This window comes from Cryptomeria japonica, chromosome 8, assembly GCF_030272615.1.
Source record: "Cryptomeria japonica chromosome 8, Sugi_1.0, whole genome shotgun sequence".
NCBI classification, from domain to species: domain Eukaryota; kingdom Viridiplantae; phylum Streptophyta; class Pinopsida; order Cupressales; family Cupressaceae; genus Cryptomeria; species Cryptomeria japonica.
This window is the reverse complement of record NC_081412.1, coordinates 674,635,182-674,659,333: the sequence shown is the minus strand read 5'-3', so window position 1 is coordinate 674,659,333 and position 24,152 is coordinate 674,635,182. Positions and strand designations below refer to the sequence as shown.

The 24,152-nt window shown below is 38.0% G+C and overlaps 1 protein-coding gene across 1 annotated transcript in view; it reads left to right on the top strand.

The window, feature by feature from the left end:
* The window catches only part of LOC131032370 (vacuolar sorting protein 18), a 251,231-nt gene that overhangs the window by 212,058 nt on the left and 15,021 nt on the right, over positions 1-24,152 (top strand). The window lies entirely within an intron of this gene.

The following is a 24,152-nucleotide window of genomic DNA, read 5'->3' as shown; positions in this document are numbered from 1 at the left end:
TTAACATACTATTGCTAATGCATAATAGCTATTAAAGACTCTTAACACTTTAACCAACAAACTGTCTTATTATGGAAGGTACAATAGAACACATATGAGGGATGCAAGTAGCACAAGGTTCCATTAAGGTAGAGCCACCTTGAGTGGGGCTAGGAGGCCCAATGACGAGTGTCATTCCGTGCTCTTGGGCTTGATGGAAAAGAATAAGCTCGTGGTGCCTTATATGATGTTCCAAGGGACTCCATAATAAGGATTGGTTGTTAAGGAAAGTATTATTGGAATACATAATAAGAAATGCAAGTAGCTCCTAAGTTCCATTTAAGTAGAGCCAGCCTGAGTGGGGCCTTGAGGTCGAATGGCCGGTGTCATTCCATGCTCTTGGGCTTGATGGAAAGGAATAAGCTCGAGGTGCCTTATATCATTTTCCAAGGAACTCCATTTATGAAATTAGTCATATCGTATGATTGAGTTAATGTTCCTAATCCTAGTAGGAAAGATCCATGCTTTAGATTGAGATAATGTTTCTAGTAGGAAAGATATATTTTATGGATTATGCTTCAATAATTACCTTGTTGGAAATGTTGTCATTGATGTCAAAGGCATATTAATGAGATAGCTATCATTAATGTTGAAGGAGTCTATTAATAGAAATGTTATCATTGATATATAGATGATTGACAGTATTTGTCATTGATATCAAAAGAGAGATTGGGTTTACAGAAATTATCTGATGAAATCATAGAGGTGTTGATGTTAAGAAACTAAGAAGAACAAAGGTTTTGCATTCATAATGTCATATAAGAAAAGTTAAAGTTGAACTCTATCTCTCTGGAGCTGAATCCAAGTAAGGATGCTGAAGACTTTTTTATCATGTTCACTGCATTTGTAAAAGGAAAGATAGAAGATCATATGAGGATGCAATAGGGAAGATTGAATAAATAAATTCATCAGCTACAGCGGAAGATAAGTATTTCTGAAGAAGCTAAATAATTTAAGAAATATGGAGCTCTCTTTTCAATATATATTAAGTCAACTTGATGGTTTGGAAGAACAAAGTTGCCTAGTACAAAAATTGATAGTGAAAAAACCTACACTACCATGGAGCTCTATCAAAAGGAAAAGTTCCTGAGCAATGGAGCAGTTTTTGAAACATATACAGAAAAGCACAAGGATTATTTTTTACATAAAAATAACTTACATAGTGGACAGATTATTGATGAACTGGTAATTCATCTTAACCGTGGGTCAAATTCATGCACAAAACAATTTGAATTTCTCGAAAATAGATCTTGGACTGTATTGAAATATTGTTGAATAAGGCTAATGACACAAATAATACACACAACTTACTTTGATCGAAGAAAGTGTTCAACAGCACAGATACCAGAGAGAGTTTATCGATTAGAATTGATATACAAAGAATGCTGATAGAAATTGGATGGAATGTAGCATAGCAATATTTGGGATGATGAGTCGATGAGTTTTTTGAGACAGCTGACACATGAGGAAGACTTAATATAGAAACCATGAAGTATCAATATTGGTGATTTTGAATCTGTTATGCAAAACATTTAATTATGACGCTGGCAGAATTCTTCTTTAAATGCAGCACTCAATACAAAGAGAAACCGGCTTCACTATGTAGGCTGACTCCCTTTTTTGTGGCACTTTACTTTCGGGAAGCTGTATTTGAAAACACACATATAATATGCAGCTGTTTGTAATATGGGAGAAGCAAATGAATTTATTATGAAGATCATCAACAAGTATCATTTATAGAGCAGCGATTTATGAAGGCAGCAAGGAATATTAACAGAAGATGTTTATATTAGCGGAGGAGCATCAAACAAAGACAAATCAAGATGCCGTGATTAAATAGAAAGATCCTATGCTCTCTACGTAAGTGCCCTCTGGTCCTAGGAGCCATTACGGTCAACTCCAGAATAGCTTACTTAGCCTTGTATATCCCTTTTGCTTACACCCTAGGCCCTTCCTACAAGATGGGTTTCAGTCAATCAAGCACATCTCATATTCTATCATAAGAACATATATTTAAACATTCTTTACCATGCATAAATAACATGTAAACATATATATAAGACAATGATTGGCAAATATATCAAGCTTCCCACTGAATGTATCTCTGATAATAATAATCTAAAATGATTAGAGTTCTGCTGTGATGAACTGGACTGGTTTCCCTTGTGATTTCTGCTCCCTATCTTATGGGAAAATGCTTCTTTGCTGTATGATCTGCTTGATGAATTGTCTTGCTTTGAATGGTTTGATCTGCTGGACTGATTTGATATGTTTTGCTTGTTATTCTTCTGGATTGACCGTGTAGATTTTGTTGTTGCCAGTGTTTTGGATCAAACACCATGATCCATCATTAGGGCTAGAGAGAAAGAGAACAGTAAATAAGGATATTAGAAAACCTAGATCTAGACCTATCTCTCTACCCCTCTCTCTCTCACCCTCAGACCCCCGTGAGGGGTGCTACCCTCAACCTCATTTTGGCGAGGTGGAGGAGCCACATCAGACTCCTAGGACTAGACCCTCTAGTTCTATCACTCCCTTGATTTTCACTAGAGCTGGGAAGAGGAAGATGTAAAATGAATTGATGTAGTATTTACTTTTAGTTTTACAAAAACAATTTGCTATTTCATTTTGTTTTAGACTTTAGTCTATCAGCCATCAACATTCCACAAGAGGATGCCATTTTGTACCCAATTTGCATTTAAATCAATCAAATATATCTAGATTTAGCTTGTTTCTTTTGTGTACTCATTTATTGACTCATTGAATGCATCTCCTCATTGAATTTTGCAAAAAAAATGTATTTCTAATTAAATTTAAGCAATAATTAAGTTGCCAAGTTTTTGCTTTTGGTGAGTAGTTCAACTATGGTATAGAAAACTAAAAGGAGCAAAAATAAATTATAAAAGAAATAATATATATAAATATATCACCAAAATGAAACAAACAAATAAATAAAAAGCAAAGACAACTGAGAAGGAAGAGAATGAAAATATAAAGTAGACATAAATAAAGAAAACATATTGGAAAAAAGAAAGTACACACACACATACACACCGTTCTAGTGCTTATGTTGACTCTCTTTCTTTTAATTTTTTAAAAAGAGGCCTTGGTTTCGCTATCTCCCCCTCCTCTATCCCTGTATCTGATATTCTCATTGAAATTGAGAAGGTTGTTAGAACTCTTCCGGATGATGTGGCCGAAGAAGTAAGACAAGATTGTGTAGTCACTCTTCGCCATGCTAGACCCCCCAAGAGCAATGTCCCCAAGGCTGAGCTTCGCGCCTTTAAGAACCTTTTAAACAATAATGACCTCATCATTTCTAAATCTAATAAAGGCTATGCAATTGTTATCATGAACAAGGATGACTATGTGACCAAAATGCATGCCCTCTTATCGGATAGCAATAGCCATAGAATGTTGGATACCAACCCCATCTCCAAATTGTTAAAGAAAGTTTAATTGGCTATTGATAACTCTTCCTTTGCTGAGGCCATGAAAAATTGGTTACTCCCTTCTAAGGAGGTAACCCCTAACATTTATGGTGTCCCAAAAATCCATAAGGTTGGTGTTCCCCTTAGACCCATAGTGGACACCGCCGACTCTCCTACCTACAAGCTTTCTGCCCACTTGGCTAAGCTCTTGTCCCCTCTTTCAGGTAAGTCTTTCTCTTTCAGTTTTTACAGTTGGTTTTATTTTCATTTCTCTACGTGCGACCTGCTACCTGTGCAATCTCACCTGCACGCCACTTGCGCTCCTCTCGCATGTGGCTCTTCGCCGTCACCATGGAATCATCAGAGGACCCCCTCCCCCCATGCTCAACTCCTCTTCAGACTTACCAATGTAAGCCGTCTTCTGATAGTGCTTTCCAGGAATTGCTTGACTACGTGGGGAAACTTGAAACATAGAACTAGTTACTAAAATGTTCATTGGAAGAGATTTCCATCAAAGTATCTTCACTGGCAGCTGAGAATACCGAACTACGTGGCCTTCTCAACGCGAATGTGGAACAGGTCACAAAGGACTCAGACATATTGGAACTCAAAGCCAAACAGATGGAGCTCGTCACATTGCAAGATTCCCTCAAGTGTGAAACAGTAAAACAACTCAAACTCAAATCTTGGGCTACGGTTTGTGGCAACAATGTCCCTCCTCTGACAGGGCTCTTTCTTTGTTTGATTTGTTTCTTTTATTATATATTTATTTTGTATTTTTTTGGCTTTATGTTTTTTGGTTCTTTCTCGTTAGCTTTGTTTCATACATACATATACATATGCATACGTGTGTATATATATGTGTTTGTGTGTGTGTGTGTGTGTGTGTATCTATATATATATATATATATATATATATATATATATATATATATATATAATATACATATACACATACACAAATGTATATACATATGTATACATATTATATACATACACACACACACACACACACATATATATATATATACATATACACACACACACACACACACACACACACACACACACACACACACACACACACACACACACACACACACACACACACACACATATACATATACACAGATATACACACACACACATACATAGACACATACACATACACAAATGTATATATATATTTACATTCTTTTTCACTATCAATTTTCTTTATTTATGTTTACTTTATATTTTCATCCTCTTCCTTCTTTGTTGTCTTTGCTTTTCATTTATGTGTTTGTTTCATTTTGGTGATATATTTATATATATTATTTTTGCTCCTTTTAGTTTTTTTGTACCTTTGTCCTTGTGCCTGTTCTCCCATCTTTTTAATCTTCTAGGTCTGCTAATATTGTTATCTTCTATTCTCTTGCTCTCTTGCTCTCTTGCCCTGATGATGGATCGTGGTGTTTGATCCGAAATGTCAGCAATAACAAAATCTACACGGTCAAATCCAAAAGAATAACGAGCAAATCATTATGGGTTGTGGAAATTTCATGTTTTTAATTGATTTGATATGTGTTGATGATTCACTGGTTGATCCCTTTCTCCATCGTAACCTCTTCGTTATATCCTATCGTCCCATTGAGGAGAGGTGATCCTTGTGAGGTGACACACCTCTTCTTTTATTATTAATTAATCATTTATCTTTTCTTCTTTTGATTGCAATTCGTCATTAAGATTTAGTTACGTTCTAAAATTTGTTTGTTTATTGTTATGCTAAGTTATCGGGTTCACCCTCCTGGCCCCTTGGTCTTGGTTTGGGGTCCTGGTTCGGTCTGCCTGTGGTCCGGACAAGGTCTGTGTTCCACAGGCGTGGTTCGTGCCAGGATGGACACAGGTCGAACCCGGGCAGACAAAGGCGGACCTAGGTCGAACCCGGGCATCCAATGGCCAAAAAACGCCATTTTATTTGCAAAATTTAATTTTTTTAAAATTCCGCCACTTAAAAAATGTAAATAAAACCCTAAAAGTGAGTTTTAAAACATAAACTTTGCTCCTTTCTCCTCATTTGTGTTGCAAACAAAAGTGTTTTGCTAGCAGGTTGAAGAAAGGGTGAACAAATTTTTGCTTCCAAAATCAAATAGGAGAAGTTGAAGACTGATTTTTGAAGCTTCAACAAGTGTTGCAGCATCATTTCCACATATTTGCAAGCTCCCATTGGCTGAAAGAGGTAGGTTTTTGAACCTTTTTTTCAACTATTTTTGTTTCACAAATTGTCAAACATAAAGCATTAATTGTTTTTCATTATTTTGTTTTGTTTTGAATTTGTTCATATTATTTCTTGCCATAGGAACTAGAATGGCATCTACCTCTTCCTCCATTGGCACAAATGAACAATCAATCTCAAAACAAAGAAATGATCCAAATTCTCTCGTATAGAAGTATGTTGACATTATAAGACCACTTCCAGGAGGTGGAGGATTTCGTTGGAGATGCCAAGGATGTTGTGTTGAACGTAATAGTTCATATTTTCGGGTGGCAGGCCATTTGTGTGGAGTACCAAGAAGAGGCATCAAAAAATGCCCTGGAAAAGAGGGTAAACCTATACTAGATGAGATGGTGATGAAATATATTAGGGAGCATGAGGCAGCAGAAGAGAGGGAAACTTGCAGATTGAATCAAACCGCACCAAAAAAAACAAAGGGAATGCAACCCCCATCTAATCCCAATGTTGTAGTAGAAAACAACCCCTTCTTTTCCACTACTGAACCTCAAAGTGAAGCACCCTTGACACGCAAAAGAACAAAGGGGCCTTTAGAAACCACATTTCAAAATGAGAGTCAATACATTGCCGACCAAGATGTAGCAAGGTGCATATATGCAAATGGGTTGGCTTTCAACGTTTTTCGCTCCTCATATTGGAAGCAAATGTTGAGAAATGTTAATGAAGCTCCGAGAGGGTATAAGGGCCTAGGTTATGAGAAGGTACGTGGAACCTTATTGGAAAAAGAGGTGAAGGGGGTTGAAGATTCATTGAAACTCATATAGGATTCATGGGCTGAGACAAGTGTATCAATTGTTTCAGATGGGTGGAAAGATTCTAAAAATTGTCCCTTGATCCATGTCAGAGCGGTGCCCCCTAAAGGGGCAATGTTTTTGAAAGCTGTGGATTGTGAGAGCCAAGTAAAAGATGGCCAATTTATTGCAGATATTTTCACCTCCAGCATTGAGTCAGTGGGACCTCGCAACGTTGTCCAAGTCATAACAGACAACGTAAAAAATTGTAGAGCTGCTGGTTTGTTGGTTGAGAAACTCTATGATCACATCTTTTAGACACCTTGTGCGGTCCATTCACTCAATCTCATGCTACAAAAGATTGGGAATAAAATTAAATGGATCAAAGATGTGTATGCAGAGGCTGAGGACATCCAGATTTTCATCACAAACCACCACATGTCTCAAGGTATTTTTAGATCCTTATCAAATTTGGAGCTATTGAAGGTAAGTGAAATAATAGTTTAATTTTACATTTTCTGATTTTTTAAAATTTTCAATGTTCATAATATCATTGTGTAAGCTATATTGTGTATTCTTCTTTAAAGTTTGGCTTTACTTTCTTAATCATTTTGGCATTAATTTGTGTTATAGGTTGTTGAGACCCGTTTTGCATCAAACACAATCGTCTTGAGACGACTTGTGAAAGTGAAAGTGGCACTTTGCAATATGGTGATCAGCACAAATTGGATTGTATGGATGCAGAGTAGCAGTGAGAGGGCAGCAAAAATTAGGGAACGGATATTGAATGTGTCATGGTGGGATCTTGTGACATATCTCCTTAGTTTCACTGAGCCTGTTATGAGCATGATTCGCTATACCGACATGGATAGGCCTTGCATTGATGAGATTTATGATGGCCTTGACTCAATGCTTGAAAAAATGAAGTGCATTATAAATGCAAGAGAGAATGACCCCGAGGAGAAATTCTCCAAACAAGTGGAAGCAATTGTTGTATAAAGGTGGAATAAGATGACCACTCTTTTGCATCTTCTTGCCTATGCCTTGACACCAAAGTACTATAGCAATCAATTTCTTGATAAACCTGGAAGGATTCCACCATGGAGAGATCTAGAAGTATCTGATAGGTACAAGGAAGCATTCCTAAGATTCTATCCTGATGATGATTTGCGAGATATTGTTACAAATGAGATCATAGAATTTGCAAATGGAAATGGTCTTAAGTGTTGATGCTCTTTGCCATAGATCCAAGAAGGATGCTCATAGTTGGTGGTACTTCCATGGCACATGCTTCCAAAACCTACAACCCCTCGCTGTCAAAGTTTTATCACAAGTTTAATTAATTAAAATTTATCGCAATTTTATTTATAGTTTACTTTGTCTTCATAGGTTGCTAGTTCATCTGCTTTAGAAAGAAATTGGAGCACATATTCTTCCATCCACTCAGTAAAGCGCAATAGGTTGCTATCAAAAAGAGCAGAGAATTTAGTATATGTGCATTCCAACCTACGTCTTCTTTCACACAAGTAAAATGATTGCAAACAAGGGGAAATGAAGATGTGGGATATAGAGCCAGAGCATACTGATTTGGATGCTTCCGCTTCTTAGCTTGTTGCATTTGATGACTTGGATAGCAAGAAAACTTATAGTGCGAGTGCAAGTGCAATTGGCATTGGCATTGCTTCATCTAATGTCAATGTCAATGATGAGGAGGATGAGGAGGAGGAGAATGAGGATGATGAATTAAAGGATCCATTTGATGATTAAACTTTAAATTGTAGAAAGTTGAAACAATGATACTTGAATATTTTGTCATTTTGATATTAAACTTGATGTATATGATGCTATTATGGTTGATCATGATGCTATGATTACAAGTTTATGTTGGTTTTGTTGTTTATATGAAGCTTTGCGACAAAATTTTGCCATACCAGCGTACTAGTTCTTCGAACCCGAACCGGTGCCCGAACCTGAACCGACAACCTAGTTGTTATTTAATGTCCCACCCTATTGTGGAACATTGGCAACTATAACTGTAGCAATCTGTCTTGTTCTTTTTAATTTAAAATATTATGTTTCTTTTTCTTTTGTGTTCTTTCAGAGCTAGACAGAAGTTGCAGAAGGTAAAATAACTATTGCCTTCAAATATCAGTCCTAAAATCAACAATATAACTTGCAACTTAGGAAAGAAGTTTTCAGATTTATTTATATATCCAAAATACAAGTATGCTGTATGAAATGAGCCCTACTTCTGCAATATGATTTTACAAATCAGTTTTTAAGCGTACCCATAAACTGTTCTTTAAGACCTTGAAGAAGAATGGACTGAAGAGCTGTTTGCAGGTCTGATTCGGAAGGTGGCAGCCACATAGGTCATTCAACAAATGAGTTGCAGCAGCTACAAATCTGTCCTTCACATTCCAGAACTAATTCCAATTGTAAAGTCTCTTTAAGTTTCCACAGAGTGTAGAAGTGTGCCTTCAAGTAACTGACCCTTAAAAGTTTAAAACCCTTCACTTGCAAGAATTGGTTCGGTTGTTAATTTTAAGCAATCAGATGTTAATTTATCCAATTTGATTATAATCAGACTGTGTATAAACAGTAACAGCAATAAAACACAAGACACAAGACACCAATACCCTGGGAAAACCTCCCTCCTGGAGGTGAAAAACACAGCCTTTAAATGTGATATGTATTATCTCAAATATAGACAGTTTACAAGGCAATGACTTATCTCAGATTGCAGTTCAAGAAATCAGTGATGAATGCAGCCGTTCATTAACAGCAGATGATAAGGTGGAGCAGCAGAAGTCTGGATCTGATTTGCACAAGAGACCTTGAGATGAACTTTGACAACTTCGCTATAATCAACCTTGAAGAGTTTGCATAATCGCCTTGCACAAGTTTGCATTAGGAAGGATCGCTGCTAGGAGAGCAGATAGGAGAATATAAAAAATGATTGTGTTCTCAAATGACTTCATCTTGGAGTAGTTATATATCAACCTTAGGCACTAATCATCCTCAAGTCGGCTTGCATGAATAATGTTATATTTTTATTGTATATTTCCTACGTTGGACATTTGGGTCCAGCCCAATAGTTATTGAATTGCCTTTGCATGTTACATTTTGGGCCCAGCCTAATGACACATTGTATTGCCTTTCTACGCTACATTTGGGTCCAGCCCAATAACACATTGAGTTGACTTCCATGTTACATTTTGGGTCCAGCCCAATGACACATTTACATAAAAGATAATACAAGTGTATTTTAATTGTCATTGACAACATTAAAATACAATAGGTATCTGAGCTAGCTACTATTTCAACATCGGTCTGATTTTATTTCCGATTTTCTGGTCCAATCCTCAAACCCTCTGTAGTAAGGTGAAATACTTGCGCAAACTGCTGCAAAGGGAAGCAGCTTGTGACCCGAAGATTAGACAACATCAAAATAGCTACTTGTTGTGACCATTTCACACATCGCCCCATTAAAATGGGGACCCCCTCTTTTTGCTCGGTTTTGCTTGTCTTTCTCTCTGCTTTTTAGGGTTTTGGGTAAGTGAGTAAGTCGCCTGGACTAGGGTTAAGCCTTAGGGTTTCCATTTCGATGTTTTTAGGCCGGAGTCCAGTCCATTTTGAAGAATTATTGAGCATCCTCGCGTAGGTTGCAATTTTGAAATAGGGTAAATCTGTCAGGATGTCAGATGAGTCTGTCTAGGTTCAGTCGGAATTTTGAAAGCAAGTCCAAATTTTTGCCTAAGTGTTAATGATGGAATTATGAAATTTTGTCCGGGTGATTTTTGGCCAAATTTTGGAAATTTTGATAATTGATCCTAGGCATTGGAAATAGCTTAATTTTGCCTTGTGAAGTGACTAAAGTCTTAAAATCTTGATATTTTGGCCTATGGAAGTAAAATCGCTCCTGTCCCTCTGCCAGGGACCAGGGCGAAAATGATATTTTATGCATCTTGGTTATTAATTTATTTCATTTGTCTTGTGTAGGGTCGCCAGGAGATGCAGTTGAACACGAATTGGAAGATTTGGAAGATTTTTGCGACTCAAAATGGCAAATTTTTGGAGTGTGATGTCAAATCGCTCCTGTCCCTCAGCCAGGGACCAGGGCGAAATGTCTTGCTTAAACCATGTTGACCTTATTTTGATCAAATTGAAGCATCAAGGACGTGATGGAAGGTGAAATCAACATGATGGAATGCCAGGATTTAGTCGTTTGCAATAAAAAGTTGAACATTTGCCCTCAGGGACAAAAATCGCTCCTGTCCCTCACTGAAGGACCGGAGCTTGTTTCTCAAAATTTCACTGTCCTTGCAGGACCAAGACGATTTTTGGATTGGAAGAGATAAAGGAGGACATCTTTTGTCCATTGAATATAATTTGAAGAAATTTGCAAACAAGGAAATGTGCCAGAAGGGTAAAATCGCTCCTGTCCCTCACTGAAGGACCGGAGCTTGAAATCCAAAATTGCCTTGTCCTTGAAAGATTTGAATGATTTCGCGATTTGAGAAGAACAAGGGAGGTACATTTTGTTTGTTGAATATAATTTGATTGCACCTCGAAGGAGAAAATTGGCCCTAGAAGCAAAATCGCTCCTGTCCCTCTGCCAGGGACCAGGGCGAATTTTAGAGATAGCTCCCGTCCCTCTCTCAGGGACCAGAGCGATTTGCTTAAAGGATAAGTTTGTGGCGAAGGTGAAGAAAGTTTTAAGTTTGAGGCAAGCAAAGGGAAGCATAACGAATCTATTGAAGATAATTTTGAAGGTTGCAAGACGCCAAGTAAGCCTATTTTGTCCTAGGCGCTCCTGTCCCTCTCCCAGGGACCAGAGCAATTTCCTCCTAAGACAAACTTCTCACCAAGATGAAGCAAATTCCATATCAAAGATGAGTGAAGGGGAGCATAGCGGATCCATTGAAGATAGTTTTAAACATTGGCAAAGAATGATTGAGCCTACAGATGAAAGTTCGCTCCTGTCCTTCAGTCAAGGACCAGGGCGAAATCTTGGTTATTTTGCCTTCCCTTCCGATTTTTGATGAATCCAGGCCAAGGTACAAGGGGGCAATGATGTTTGGAACGCCTCAAAGAGAAACAAAGTTGCAAGGACCGCGAAAAGTGATGGAAATGGTCAAGTTCGCTCCTGTCCCTCTCCCAGGGACCAGAGCGAAATGTCTAAGTATGCTTAATTTTGAGGTGTCACTTCCATTTCAAACGTTCAAAAAGGAGTAAGGAACACCATTTTATACTTTGAAGGCAATTGCAAGTTGATATGAACAAGGATTAGCCCAATGAACAAAAGTTCGCTCCTGTCCTTCAGTCAAGGACCAGGGCGATATTCATAAAATCAATCCTTTTCTTCCTAGACCACGCCAAGGCAAAGTTACACAAGATCGAATATGTCCTTGGAAGGATGATGGACAAGGAACCGAACGTCAAAAAGTGATTAACTTGAGCAAAGATGCAAAATCGCTCCTGTCCTTCAGTCAAGGACAAGGGCGATATTCATAAAATTAGTCATTTCCTTCAAAAACTTCGTCAAGGCAAGGCCACACAAGGTTGAAAAATGTCATTAGAAAGGTGATGAATGAGGAGTTAATGTTAAAAGTTGACAATTTTAAGCTAAAATACAAAGTTCGCTCCTGTCCCTCAGTCAGGGACCAGAGCGAAAATGGTCTAGGGGGCATTCATTTCAAAACATTGAATCGATCAAGCCCAAGGTTCCTATTTAAAATGCCAATTTCAACGTAGAGGAAGTGATTTTAAACGTGAAAATCAATCCAAAAGGCTTAAGTCGCTCCTGTCCCTCTCCCAGGGACCAGAGCGATGTGGTTTGTATCCCTTACATCTCCCATGTTTTGGCGCCAACATCATTTTCGAAATACATTAAATGCTAAAAATCGATAAAATTTGAAATATTTTATTGAATTAGCATTTAAAAAATAGCGCATGAGGCATTTAATTGATTAATTTTGCCTTTTAAAAAATCGAAATAATTAATTACGAAGGCATTTAAATTAATTAATTAATTAATTAAATAAAAAAGGGAGAGCGCTTGGATTTTATTTTCCATATTTTTACAAAGTCGGCCTTCATTTTTATTTAAAATTTATTTATTATTGGCCTATTTTCAAAAGTCGGCCCATGGGAGATTGTGGAGGTGAGCACTTATATAAGGGGGGTGTGATATGGCATTTTGAATCATCATTCAATCATTTTCACATGCGATTTTGGAGAAGAATAGAGGGAGCGAATTTTGATCCAAGGAGGAAGTGCGAAATCTCATCATAAGGAGTGCGAATTGTGTTGGAAGTGGAGCAAATTCTCTATCATCACGTTGGAGACCCCCAAAGGTGGTGGAATTAACTAAGGAGGCGCCTTTGCTAGAGGAGGATCACGTTGAATACTTCAAACTTCGTTTTTGCCTAGGCGAATTTTCTCATTTTGCATCTTTTTAGAGTTAGCTCTCAAAGTGAGGTATGGCGAAGTCTTCTTTTGTCTAAATTTTGAATGTTGATCGTCATACTCTTAATCTAAATTTTGAATTTTGAAATTTTGAATTTCCAATAGCTCAATCGTATTTAGGAAATGATAACTCAAAGACTTATCATGAAGTTTCCTAAAATTAATCTTTAATCTAGTCTATGTTTATGCATTGCAAAATCTATTTCTTATTATGAAATGTTGTGTAGGTATTACGATGGCGACCCCGAAGGCGGGAGCATCCACCAGTCGTCCAGCCCTCATGAAGGAAGATCAAACGAATGAAGAATTGGAGACCAAGATCGTGTCTAAGTGGAGCAACATTGGAGATACCAACTTGGGAAACTTCAGTACGAAGAAGTTTCGAGAGGTCCCTTACATTGGCAAGCCATCACCTGTCGCCAGGAGGATAATTGAAAGTGGCATCATTAAGGCGGCCGGCTTCCCTCCAGCAATCCAGTGCCATGAGTTGATGATCGAGTGTGCTCGCCATTATGATCCACAATCTAGATCGATCGTGTCCAAGGAGGGAAACACTTTGGCTTACCTTTCAGAGGAGGCTATAAGTGAGGCTTTCCATCTTCCAGAGCACAGAGATATGATCTACAAAAGCATAGAAGGAGCCAGGTCCATGTACGAGGATGATCCAGACGCTTGCCTAAGCATCATCAATAAAAACTGGTTACTCAAGAGTCGTCCTCGCCTGAGTAAGATTCCGAATACACCACATAGGATCGATTTCCAGGAGGAGTACAGAGATTTGATAACACTGCTCAACCGAGTCACAGGAGCTCCTCAAGCCTTCTATTTCGAGAAGTGGATGTTTTACTTCATCCAAGTGATAGTTCAGGGAAAAGGAACAATTCATTGGTCTAGAATGATTAGCCATTGCTTGGATGTACAGTTAAGGAGACTGAAGGCTACCAAGTCCTTCCATATGAGTTTGTACATCATATATGCGTTGATCAGAAGCTTTGAGTATGCAGGACTACCTCACAGAGGAGTGATTGGAAGAGGACCCGGCGAGGTCAGAGTTTGTGATTCCTATGTTCACTTGCATCATCCGCCAGGAAGTAACTACAAGTTAGTCAATGATACCTTCACGATGAACATCACTAGGACGTTGCAAGGTGGGATTCACAATCGGCTATCTCAGTATGCACAAGAGCTAGTAAAGAGGTACGGTGCTTGGTTTATCCAATTTCCGAAATTTACATATATTAGAGTTCATGGATGTCCTTCACCTCCATACATGTTGCCGAGATATCCGACAGACAGAATAGTGTTACTTGAGGTAACTAGACAGTTGGCAGCTTATGCGAAGGCATTCAGACACAGACATGGAAATGGAGTTCCTGTGCCTATCATATTAGGGAATTCAGTTGAGGTATGTCCTAATGCTCTAGCCATGGATGATGCAGAGAAGGAGTTAGCTTTATATTCATTTTCATTCTTTGCCTTGAGAGAAAGCTTTGATCCATATGGATATATAGAGGAGATAGTTGGAAGAAAATATAAGCATGAGTTTCAGATAGAAGACTTTGTGATGAATCTCTCGGATGATCTTGAAGTAAAGAGAAAGATGCATTCCAGATTACCTTTAGACTTCATCAGGAAATGCAAGATTTACAGAGTGGCCGACCAAGCTCAGGACAGTGGCAGACATCTCCAATCATCTTATGATCGAGAAAGCAAATCAGTGAAGCTAGATTGGAATGAACCCGAGATTGTGGATCTAGATGCTTTGATGGCTCCAGTTTTGTCTTGTACTCATAGATGGGTTGATGTGCAACATCAGAAGTTGAGAGAGCAGGGCATAGCTATGACTTTTACTTTGGAGGAAAGACCAGCAGAAGGTGGAGCAAGTGTAAGTGAAGGTAATCCTAATCCTAGAAGCACAAGCGAAGGCAACCTTCGAAGCGTAAGTGAGGGCAATCGCCATCCAAGAGGCTCGAAGAGGAAAGAGAGACCTGAGAAAAGAGAATCCTCCAAGAAGAAGCAAGAGGCCAACCGAGATCGTTCATCTGGCACATCTTCTCGACAAGAGAAGAAGACACTTGAAGTAGAGGAGTCTATGGAATCAATGGTACAGAACGATAAACAGGAAGAAGGACAGGCACCTTGAAGGTCACCAAGTGGATCTCTCCGAGCTAATGAGCTACATGAAGACAAGAACGATAACGAAGTAACATCTCCTCTCAGAGAAGAAGAAACATTACCTAAGGAGATACAGGTTAAAGAAACAAGATCTGCCATCCCAGATTGGTTAAAGGAAAGACTAACAAGGGTGATTGTGATCGAGGACGAAGACAATGTGATTGATTTAGAGAGCCTTGTTGGAAATTCTCAGGAAATGACAGAAAGGAGGAAGGCTACTAAGATGTCCAAGATGATCAGAGATGAGACAGGATCTAGGAAATTGCAGATAGCTACGCCGGCAGTGGACAAGTATGAAGGTGAGATCCTCGCAGAGGAATATGATGTAGAGACATTTGAGCTTGGTCCACTCACAGCCTAGCAGACACTAGATGAGGCGACCGATTCATTTGAAGCATTAAAAGACAAGCTTAGGGAAGAAATGGAGAAAAATAGAAAACTTGAGAGAGAGAGAGGTGCATGGAGAAGCTACTTCAGCCATCTCAATCAGCCTTTGGGACGTCAAGATCTAGCAGTATCTCCTGTGCAGGCACTTCCCCTTCAATCAATTGGTGAGGCAGAGAGAGTCAGGAGTTTGGTTCAGCTTATGAGCTTTTGGATTGACAAGTCTCATACAGTTGCTATGGAATTTGCAACAAGGATGATGCAGACCATTCATAGAGCTATCCAGGTTCTTGAGATCATCCACAATTTAATGATAACGGTAGCTGCCTTTGCTCATACTAAAGATGTTATCATTCCTGTCTTGCAAGTAATCAGACAAACATCAAGGAAGGTCCTAGTGCAAGAAAAGATAATGGATGGAGGATCTCATAGTTTACTTCAATGGTCAACCTTACTCCAGATGAAGGAAGTTCTCTTCGAGGACATCAGTACTAGATGCAATCATGTTGAGGAGGTTATCCACCCGATCCAGGACAGAGTATTTGAGGTACTACGTACTATTCTTGGCAGGAGGATTGAAGTTGAGACAGATGTGGATCTACAGGAATTGGAAGAAAGGGTCAAAGTCATCTTTTGCAAAGATGCGAATGTTATCACAGATGAGCAACGAGACCAGATGTTTGCTATCATGCTCCTGATTGAAAAGACCAAAGAACTTGAACCTGAATGGGACGCTACTCTTCTCAGGGCTTTTGATCAGGTCATCCACTTGGAAGAACGAATGAGGAATCTTCCCGAGATTCCAATTGCTGAGATCGAAGGAATCGTATCTAGATTCATTGCATATGCTAAAAAGGAGCATTGGAAAGGGAATAAGATTCTAGAAGAAAGGTTGTTATAGATGACATGGCACCTTAATTGTCATTGGTCTATGTCTCCTAGATTTTTGTGCCAAATTTAATATTTGGCTATGCATTTAATATTGTTCAGTAAAAAGGGGGCTATTTGTAATAAACCCTAATTAGGGTTTAGGTGTCATAATCTTGGCCATTGATCTTCTTTTTGATCTGGACCGTTCATTGTAACTGAGGATGCTATTTATACCCTCACTCCTTTTCATTTTATTATTATGTATTAGAGAATTAGAAAGAGATTAGAGATTAGAGAGCAAGTTACTTTGTAGCAAGATTGAGCTTTGAAGAAGGAATTTCAAACAATTGTTGTTTATGATGGTTTTGAGATCAATAAAATATTGAAGTTATGGTGTTTTATTGCAATTCTTGTGGCTATTTCCATGGTTGTTCGTTTTCTTGAATCATTCTCAATCAAAGTAGTGTTTTAATTTGAAGGACGAAGTGTTGGACTTGATCGTCGGTGAGATTTACTTTCCAAACCACTAGCTTCTTGCTGATTGTAGGAACGCCTTGCGTGGTCAACTGGAGAAACTTGAATCACTTAAACCTTCAATCGTTGTTGTATCTTGGATATGTGCCTTTGTGGTAGTGTCCATGATCCTTGATGAATTGAAATATCATTTGTTACCTTAGAAGATCGCATCAATTTCAGTTGAGTTGTTATTTTATGGCAATATTGAAGTTGGTAGAATCTTGCCAAGTCTCATCCACATTGAGTCATTCTTAGGGTTAAGATTAGACTAGATCTCTTGTAAGCCCTACTCTTTTGATCTTTTTTGAGAATTTGTTAGTTTAGGCAATTCTACTTCGGAAACGTAAGGCCCCTTGATGACACAGCAATCACAACGACCACTGGTGCTTATCCACACGTAGAGACCCTACTTAAAAGAACATTGGAGTCACCGTAACTGATCCTTCTTGCGATATCTTCAGCAGTTAGAGACTTTATTCAAGAGAGGATAAGGTACCCCTGGGTATTTTATTCTGTGTATGATTGTGTACAAAATACACGTCAACACTACTCTACCTCCAAATATGGCCAAGAAAGGGGTTGACCAAACTAACAGGAAGCCCACTCATAAATTCTCAACAAAGTCCTCTCAATCTCTTGAAATCAGCTATCAAATCTGCCCTTTCCTACTGCCAGGGATGAAACTTGCCAATACCAATACTAAACAGAAGTAGTAATGATTTCTATGAGCTCCAATATTATCCAAGAGGGGTTGGCCGGGCAAGGAGGCACCTCACTCAGCCATGACCAGCAAATACACTTTAAAAACTGATTTTCTTTGTGCCCAAATGAAACTCCAGAGGTAGAGCTTCCTCACACACCCTGAGAAGATCTTCCACAACTGCAAGTGTGATGACTTGTGTATTTTTTCGTCTCCACAAGCTGCTCCAAAGCCTAGGGTTCAGCTAAGCTCCTCTCAAGAAGCAATAGTGAAATAATATCCAACATAACATGGAAAAATGATTTCCAAGTTGCCTTTTTATCAAACTCTAAAACCCTACACCCTAATTAGGATTTCTTTCCTAATTGCCACTTTATGTTTTTAATTAGAGTTTTATTTAATTTCTATTTTCTCTTAATAGCTTTTCTTTCTCCTCAAAAGGGCGCCCACTTTAAGTCACTATTTTTTATTATTTCCAACTACACTTGGAGTGGTGTCCAAGGAAAGTGACTTTATTATAAAGTCATTTTCATAACTGTATAAATCTAGCTTTTAAGTAACCTTTTAATATCATTTGTAATATTACAAATAACCTCAAAATGCAGTGAGTTCCACTTTCTCTCTCCTAAGGCGTCCATACTCTTTCTCTAAGATATTAGGTGACTTGTATCATAAAGTTCACTTTTGATGTCCATTATTTAAGTTAAATATTAATTTAGCTTAACAACCTTTTTGCAATATCATAAAATAATGCTTTGATACCTCTTGATCCTCTCAATTATGTTGTTTGAACCTTGCGAGAATCAACCAACATGGGTACTCTATCCATCTTGTTGGTCTCCAAGGATCTAGTGATAGACTAACCCTGATTTGCTGATGCTGACTAAGAAGGGGACATTACATGTTATGATAATTAACCTTCCTTGATCGTTGATCCTTCTTCTTAGATTTGTTTTCCAGCCTTCTTACCTTTTGTCTTTCCTTGTTCGTGATAAATGTCTTCCTTGAGGCTGGGATATGGCACTTTCATATGGGAGTTAGTTACAAGACTCACTAGGACTTGCCTAGACTCACAAGTCTTGAGCCAAGCTGATTAAACCAAGGCTTTGCAGGCTTGTGACTTGACCAAGACTATGAAAATTAAGAAAAGAAAAGGAATTAAAAATTAAAAATGCTTAAACATAAAAGCATGAAAGTATAGTTTTTTTTTGAAGGGTTTGGAGGACATTTAAAGGGTAAAATTATGGAAAATGATGTGCCATGAAGGTTTTTGTGGTCTCAAAGGCTTTAATTTGGATTTGGTTGTGGGGGTCCTGCCCCTCAACTTTGCCTTGTATTGTGACAATAAGCACACTATGGGTGCCACCCTCGAACCCCACAAGGGGCATTTCCCCTCAATTTTGCTGAGAGCTATGCCCCCAAACGCCCTCTTTAGTTTTTTTTTATGAAAAGAAGAAAAATATATCATTTTGGGCCATGCCAGATGCAAGAACAACATTCTTTTATTCTTTGAATTTTTTCCTAATTAAACTTCCTAGTAATTGAATCACATTTATACTTCTAGTTTGCTAAGTCAATCCTTATCCTAAGTAATGCTCCTATGACTATAGCAACATTTGTAGACTTGCTTGAGATAAAAGTGCATGATCCCACGTAGAGTTGGCAATGCTGGGCTAAGGGATACAAGCTCCTTTCTATCATAGTTTATGACTCCATATCGTAAATTTTGTTTTTGATGCAATGGATATTGTAATTTGTGAGTTTTGTAAGCCTAAAACACTGACAATATTTATATATTTAAAATATCTGTGTTGCATGGGTACTCGTACCCAACCCCCTAGAACGCGTACTGGAGACTGGTACGCGTCTCCCATATCGGAGACCCGTCAGGAGACGTCTCTACACATAGGAGACTCCACGTCAACGAACCCTCCCATCTCCACCCTAAATAACACGCGCAAAAGTCAAAAAGTTTGACGCGATGCATGGGCAGAAGCAAAAACCACTGACGTGAACCCCATTTTCAGACATTTGTATGACATTTTGATTTGACTCATTTCACATTTGTGTACTTAAACTTCAAAGTGAATGTTAATTCTTGTTTTGTAAGTTCAATGTCATTATATTTTCAGATTTTCTATAGATTATTAAATTATATTTAAAAAAAATTGGTGTCTCCAAGTACCCCCGTCTCCTATTTTGAAAAAATAGCCATACTGGTACCGGTACCAGTCTCCAATGTCTCCGAGTACCCCCGTACCCATGCAACCTTGAAAAATATTGTCTCCATCAATTAAAATATGCTTTTATACTCATGATCGATATATACTTATCTGATCAAAAGAGCTTCTAGTCGATTAATTTGATGTGTCTTAAAGTTTATATATTGAAGGGTGCATGATAAAAGTTTTAAATCCTTGAAAATATTTATATTTTATGGGTTTTTCAATTTGCCAAGTCTAAGCACCAAGTTTGAGTCTGGGTCAAAAATCAGCTTACCAAGTCTAAGCCGAGTATGAGTCTTGTAACACTAATGGGGACCGATCAATGGGCATGCCAGGGAAAACACTACTTAGATTAGTTGTGTTGTTTGATGAGAATAATAATGAATTTAAAGTGTGAGGTGAGATTACCATAGACATTTATGTTCAAAATCAATTTGCTTTCAATTGGAACTCAAAGTAGGTTGCTTAACATTTGAAGCATGTAATAAATTTGGCAAGGAAAGTAGTAATAATTTGTCACATTATTCCTTTGAAGAAAATAATAGATCCAATTGTTCAAAACAGAAATGTTTCCAATCTTGGTTAAGGGATTGTTTATTGTCATAGAAAGCTACAATATACAGTTGTTTTTGTTAGAGTTTCAAGCAGATCCGAAGCAAATATGAACTAACAATTATATGCAGATTTAAATACAAAAGATAAAGAAATAAAACAGGACACAGATAACACAGAGATTTAACAATGGGCTATCCTCTTGTGTCTGACCCAATTCCTTCAGAAAACATTGCAACCAAATCATCTCTTTGCTGGCTTCTGTAGAAGCAACATACTCAGCTTCAGTGGTTGAAAGTGCAACAACCTTTTGCAGCCTAGAAATCCAACTGACTGTAGTTCCCCCTATAGTAAAAACATACCCTGTAGTACTCCTCCGTGAATCAATATCACCCGCCAGATCAGAGTCAACAAATCCACTTAGAGCAGCATTAGATCCTTTGAAACATAATGCCTTCGTAGTAGTTCCTTTCAAATACCGAAGAATCCATTTCACAGCATTCCGATGTTCCATACCCGGATTACTCATAAACCTGCTCACAACTCCCACTGCATGTGCAATATCTGGCCTTGTGCATACCATTGCATACATCAGACTGCCAACAGCTGATGAATACGGGATGTTAGACATTTTATTAACCTCTTCCTGTGCCTTTGGGCACATCTCCTTAGTCAATTTGAAATGACTAGCCAAAGGTGTACTAACTGCTTTTGCATCCTGCATGTTAAATCTTTTCAACACCACCTTTATATACTCACTTTGGGACAAATTCAAGGTTCTATTTTTCCTGTCCCGTGTAATCCTCATATCGAGAATTTGCTTAGCTGCACCCAAATCCTTCATAGCAAATGACCTAGCTAATTTCTGTTTAAGATCATTTATATGTTGCATGTTAGACCCAGCAACAAGCATGTCATCAACATAAAGCAAGAGGATAATATAACTGCCATTATCAAATCTCTTAAAATATACACAATGATCAGAATGACACCTATGATAACCGTGTTCAGCCATGAAACTATCAAATTTTAAATACCATTGTCGGCGTGCTTGCTTTAGGCCATACAGACTTTTCTTCAACCTGCACACCAAGTTCTCCTTACCTTTGACCTCATATCCCTGTGGTTGCAACATGTAAATTTCCTCCTCCAAATCTCCATGGAGAAAAGCTGTTTTGACATCTAATTGTTCAAGATGTAAATCATCTGCAGCCACAAGACTAAGTACAGTTCTAATTGAAGTCATTTTTACAACTGGAGAAAATATTTCATCATAATCTATAGCCTTTTTCTGTGCAAAACCTTTTACCACAAGTCCGGCCTTATATCTTTTCTGACCTCCTTCCTCCTCCTTCAGCCGATAAACCCATTTGTTAGGCAAGGCTCTTTTTTCTGCAGGTAAAGGGACTAAGTCCCAAGTCTTATTTTTCATCAAGGAGTCCATCTCCTCTTTCATGCCTAGCTGCCACTGTTGTTTGGCATCCACCTGCATTGCTTCTTCATATTCTTCTGGTTCACGAGAATCCGTTAATAAAATAGAATACAAAGAAGGAGAAAATCTTTCAGGGGGTCTACTTGTCCTCGTAGAATGTCTAACACTTGCAGGAGTTTGTGGGACAATCTGTTGTTGCTGAGCATCAGGTACCTGTGGCATTTCATTTTCAGGAATCTCATCTAACACCACATATTCTTGTTTGTCCTGTTCATGCTTCTTTTCCTGCATCTGTTCTTTATACATAACCTTCTCATTGAATATAACATCTCTACTTCTAATTATTTTCTTATTTTCAAAATCCCATAACCGATAGCCATATTCATCTATCCCATATCCAATGAAAGTACATTTCTGAGATTTAGCATCAAGCTTGGTTCTGTTTTCTTTATCAACATGGATAAAAGCTTCGCAACCAAAAGTTTTTAGAAAAGAATAATTTACCTTTTTACTAGTCCATGCCTCTCTGGAATACCACCATCCAAAGGGGTTGAAGGTCCTCTATTTATCAAATAGATAGCAGTATGTACAACATCTGCCCAAAAATGTAAGGGCAATCCAGCATGCAATCTCATGCTCCTCGCACGTTCCATGATGGTCCTATTCATTCTCTCTGACACACCATTTTCCTGTGGAGTTCCTGGAACTGTCTTCTGCTTTCGAATCCCATTTAAAGAATAGTAATCTTCAAATGCTTTGCTGCAATACTCACCTCCATTATCCGATCTGAGACACTTCAACTTTTTTCCTGTCTCATTCTCAACCAAAGCTTTCCATTTCTTAAAAGTTTCAAAAACATTTGATTTTTGTTTTAGGAAATATACCCATGTTTTTCTGGTTGAGTCATCAATAAAAGTAACATAATAACAAGAGCCACCAAGAGATGATACCTGAGCTGGTCCCCATACATCTGAATGTACAAGTTCTAACTTCTCACTCTTCTTCTCTTTCCCAACCTTGAGAAATCTGACTCTTTTCTGTTTACCATAAACACAGTTTTCACAGAACTCTAAATCAATCTTCTTTAGTCCTTGTAAGAACCCAACTTGGCTCTCCTCTGCTGACTGTTTCTTTTGAATGTAGTAGATTTGAATTTGTTTTGGTTTTTGAATGTTTATAGATTTTTTTTGTGTTTTTTGGTAATAATGAGCAATGAAACAATACTGGAATAAACTCCTATGCTTAAAATAATACTGAAACAATAATATTACTGCTGGAATTAATTTACGAGACTATCAAGAGAATGTTTGTTCTGTTTTATGGCCAATATGCCTGGAAAACAAATTCATTACAATGTTAAATAAAAACCTGATTTTTGCTGTCCCAGTAGTTGAAAAAAATCTGCAAACTGCAAATTTTAATTTTTTTGAAAAAATTACTGTTCACGCGATACTGTAGCAATCCGTACGGCGACACTATTCACGCGGTACTGTTCACGCGGCACTGTAGCAGTCCGTACGGCGGTACTGTAGCAATCTGTACCGTACTTGTTAATCACAAAAAATTCTTCAATAAATCTGCAATAATTTCTCGTGAATTTATTCTTCAATCTTGTGCAATTAGATGCAAATAAGACCTCTGAATGAAGTCTTCCTGGAACCAAATATCACTGAATATTTCATCAGCTCAGATGGTGAACATTGAAGCAACTACGTCCTCCAATGGTGGCTGAAAACCCTAGTCTCCAGAGCAAAACCCTTTCAATTTCACAATGTCAAAATAAAATGGCCATCCTCTTCTTTCCAAACTCAACGCTATTTATCCTTTTTGCAAGTCGTACCCTAATCCTCTTAATTACAATTTTGCTTGTAATTTCATTTAATTTCACTTTGGGTGTCAAAAATGATTTTAATCATTAAATGGGCATTTAATTTTAATATTTCAATAGTCTGGCTCAGATAATTTAATTAAAAACATGGCCCCGTCTAATGATGAGTTGACCCTCAAGTTAAGTGATTATAATATAAAGTCACTTTATTACTTTATTATTAAATCACTTAATAATAAATGCTAAGTCATTCAAACTTGTCTAACTCCACGAATATTTTGAATTTAGCTATGCCGTCTGAAACTGGAGCTCACTAGTTGACCACCCATATGACCATGATGTCTGCTAAAAATAGCTGGGGTCCATCTCCAACTGCTAAAAATAGCCTGGCCAAGCCAAACTCAAAGCAAAACTCATCATAAACAAACTCTGGCAACCCAGAAGTGTACTCTGCTCTGACCCCCGGAAGATCTCCATGCCAAGGTGACCCTCTATCCAATCCTACTAGCCTACGAGGGTCTCTGAT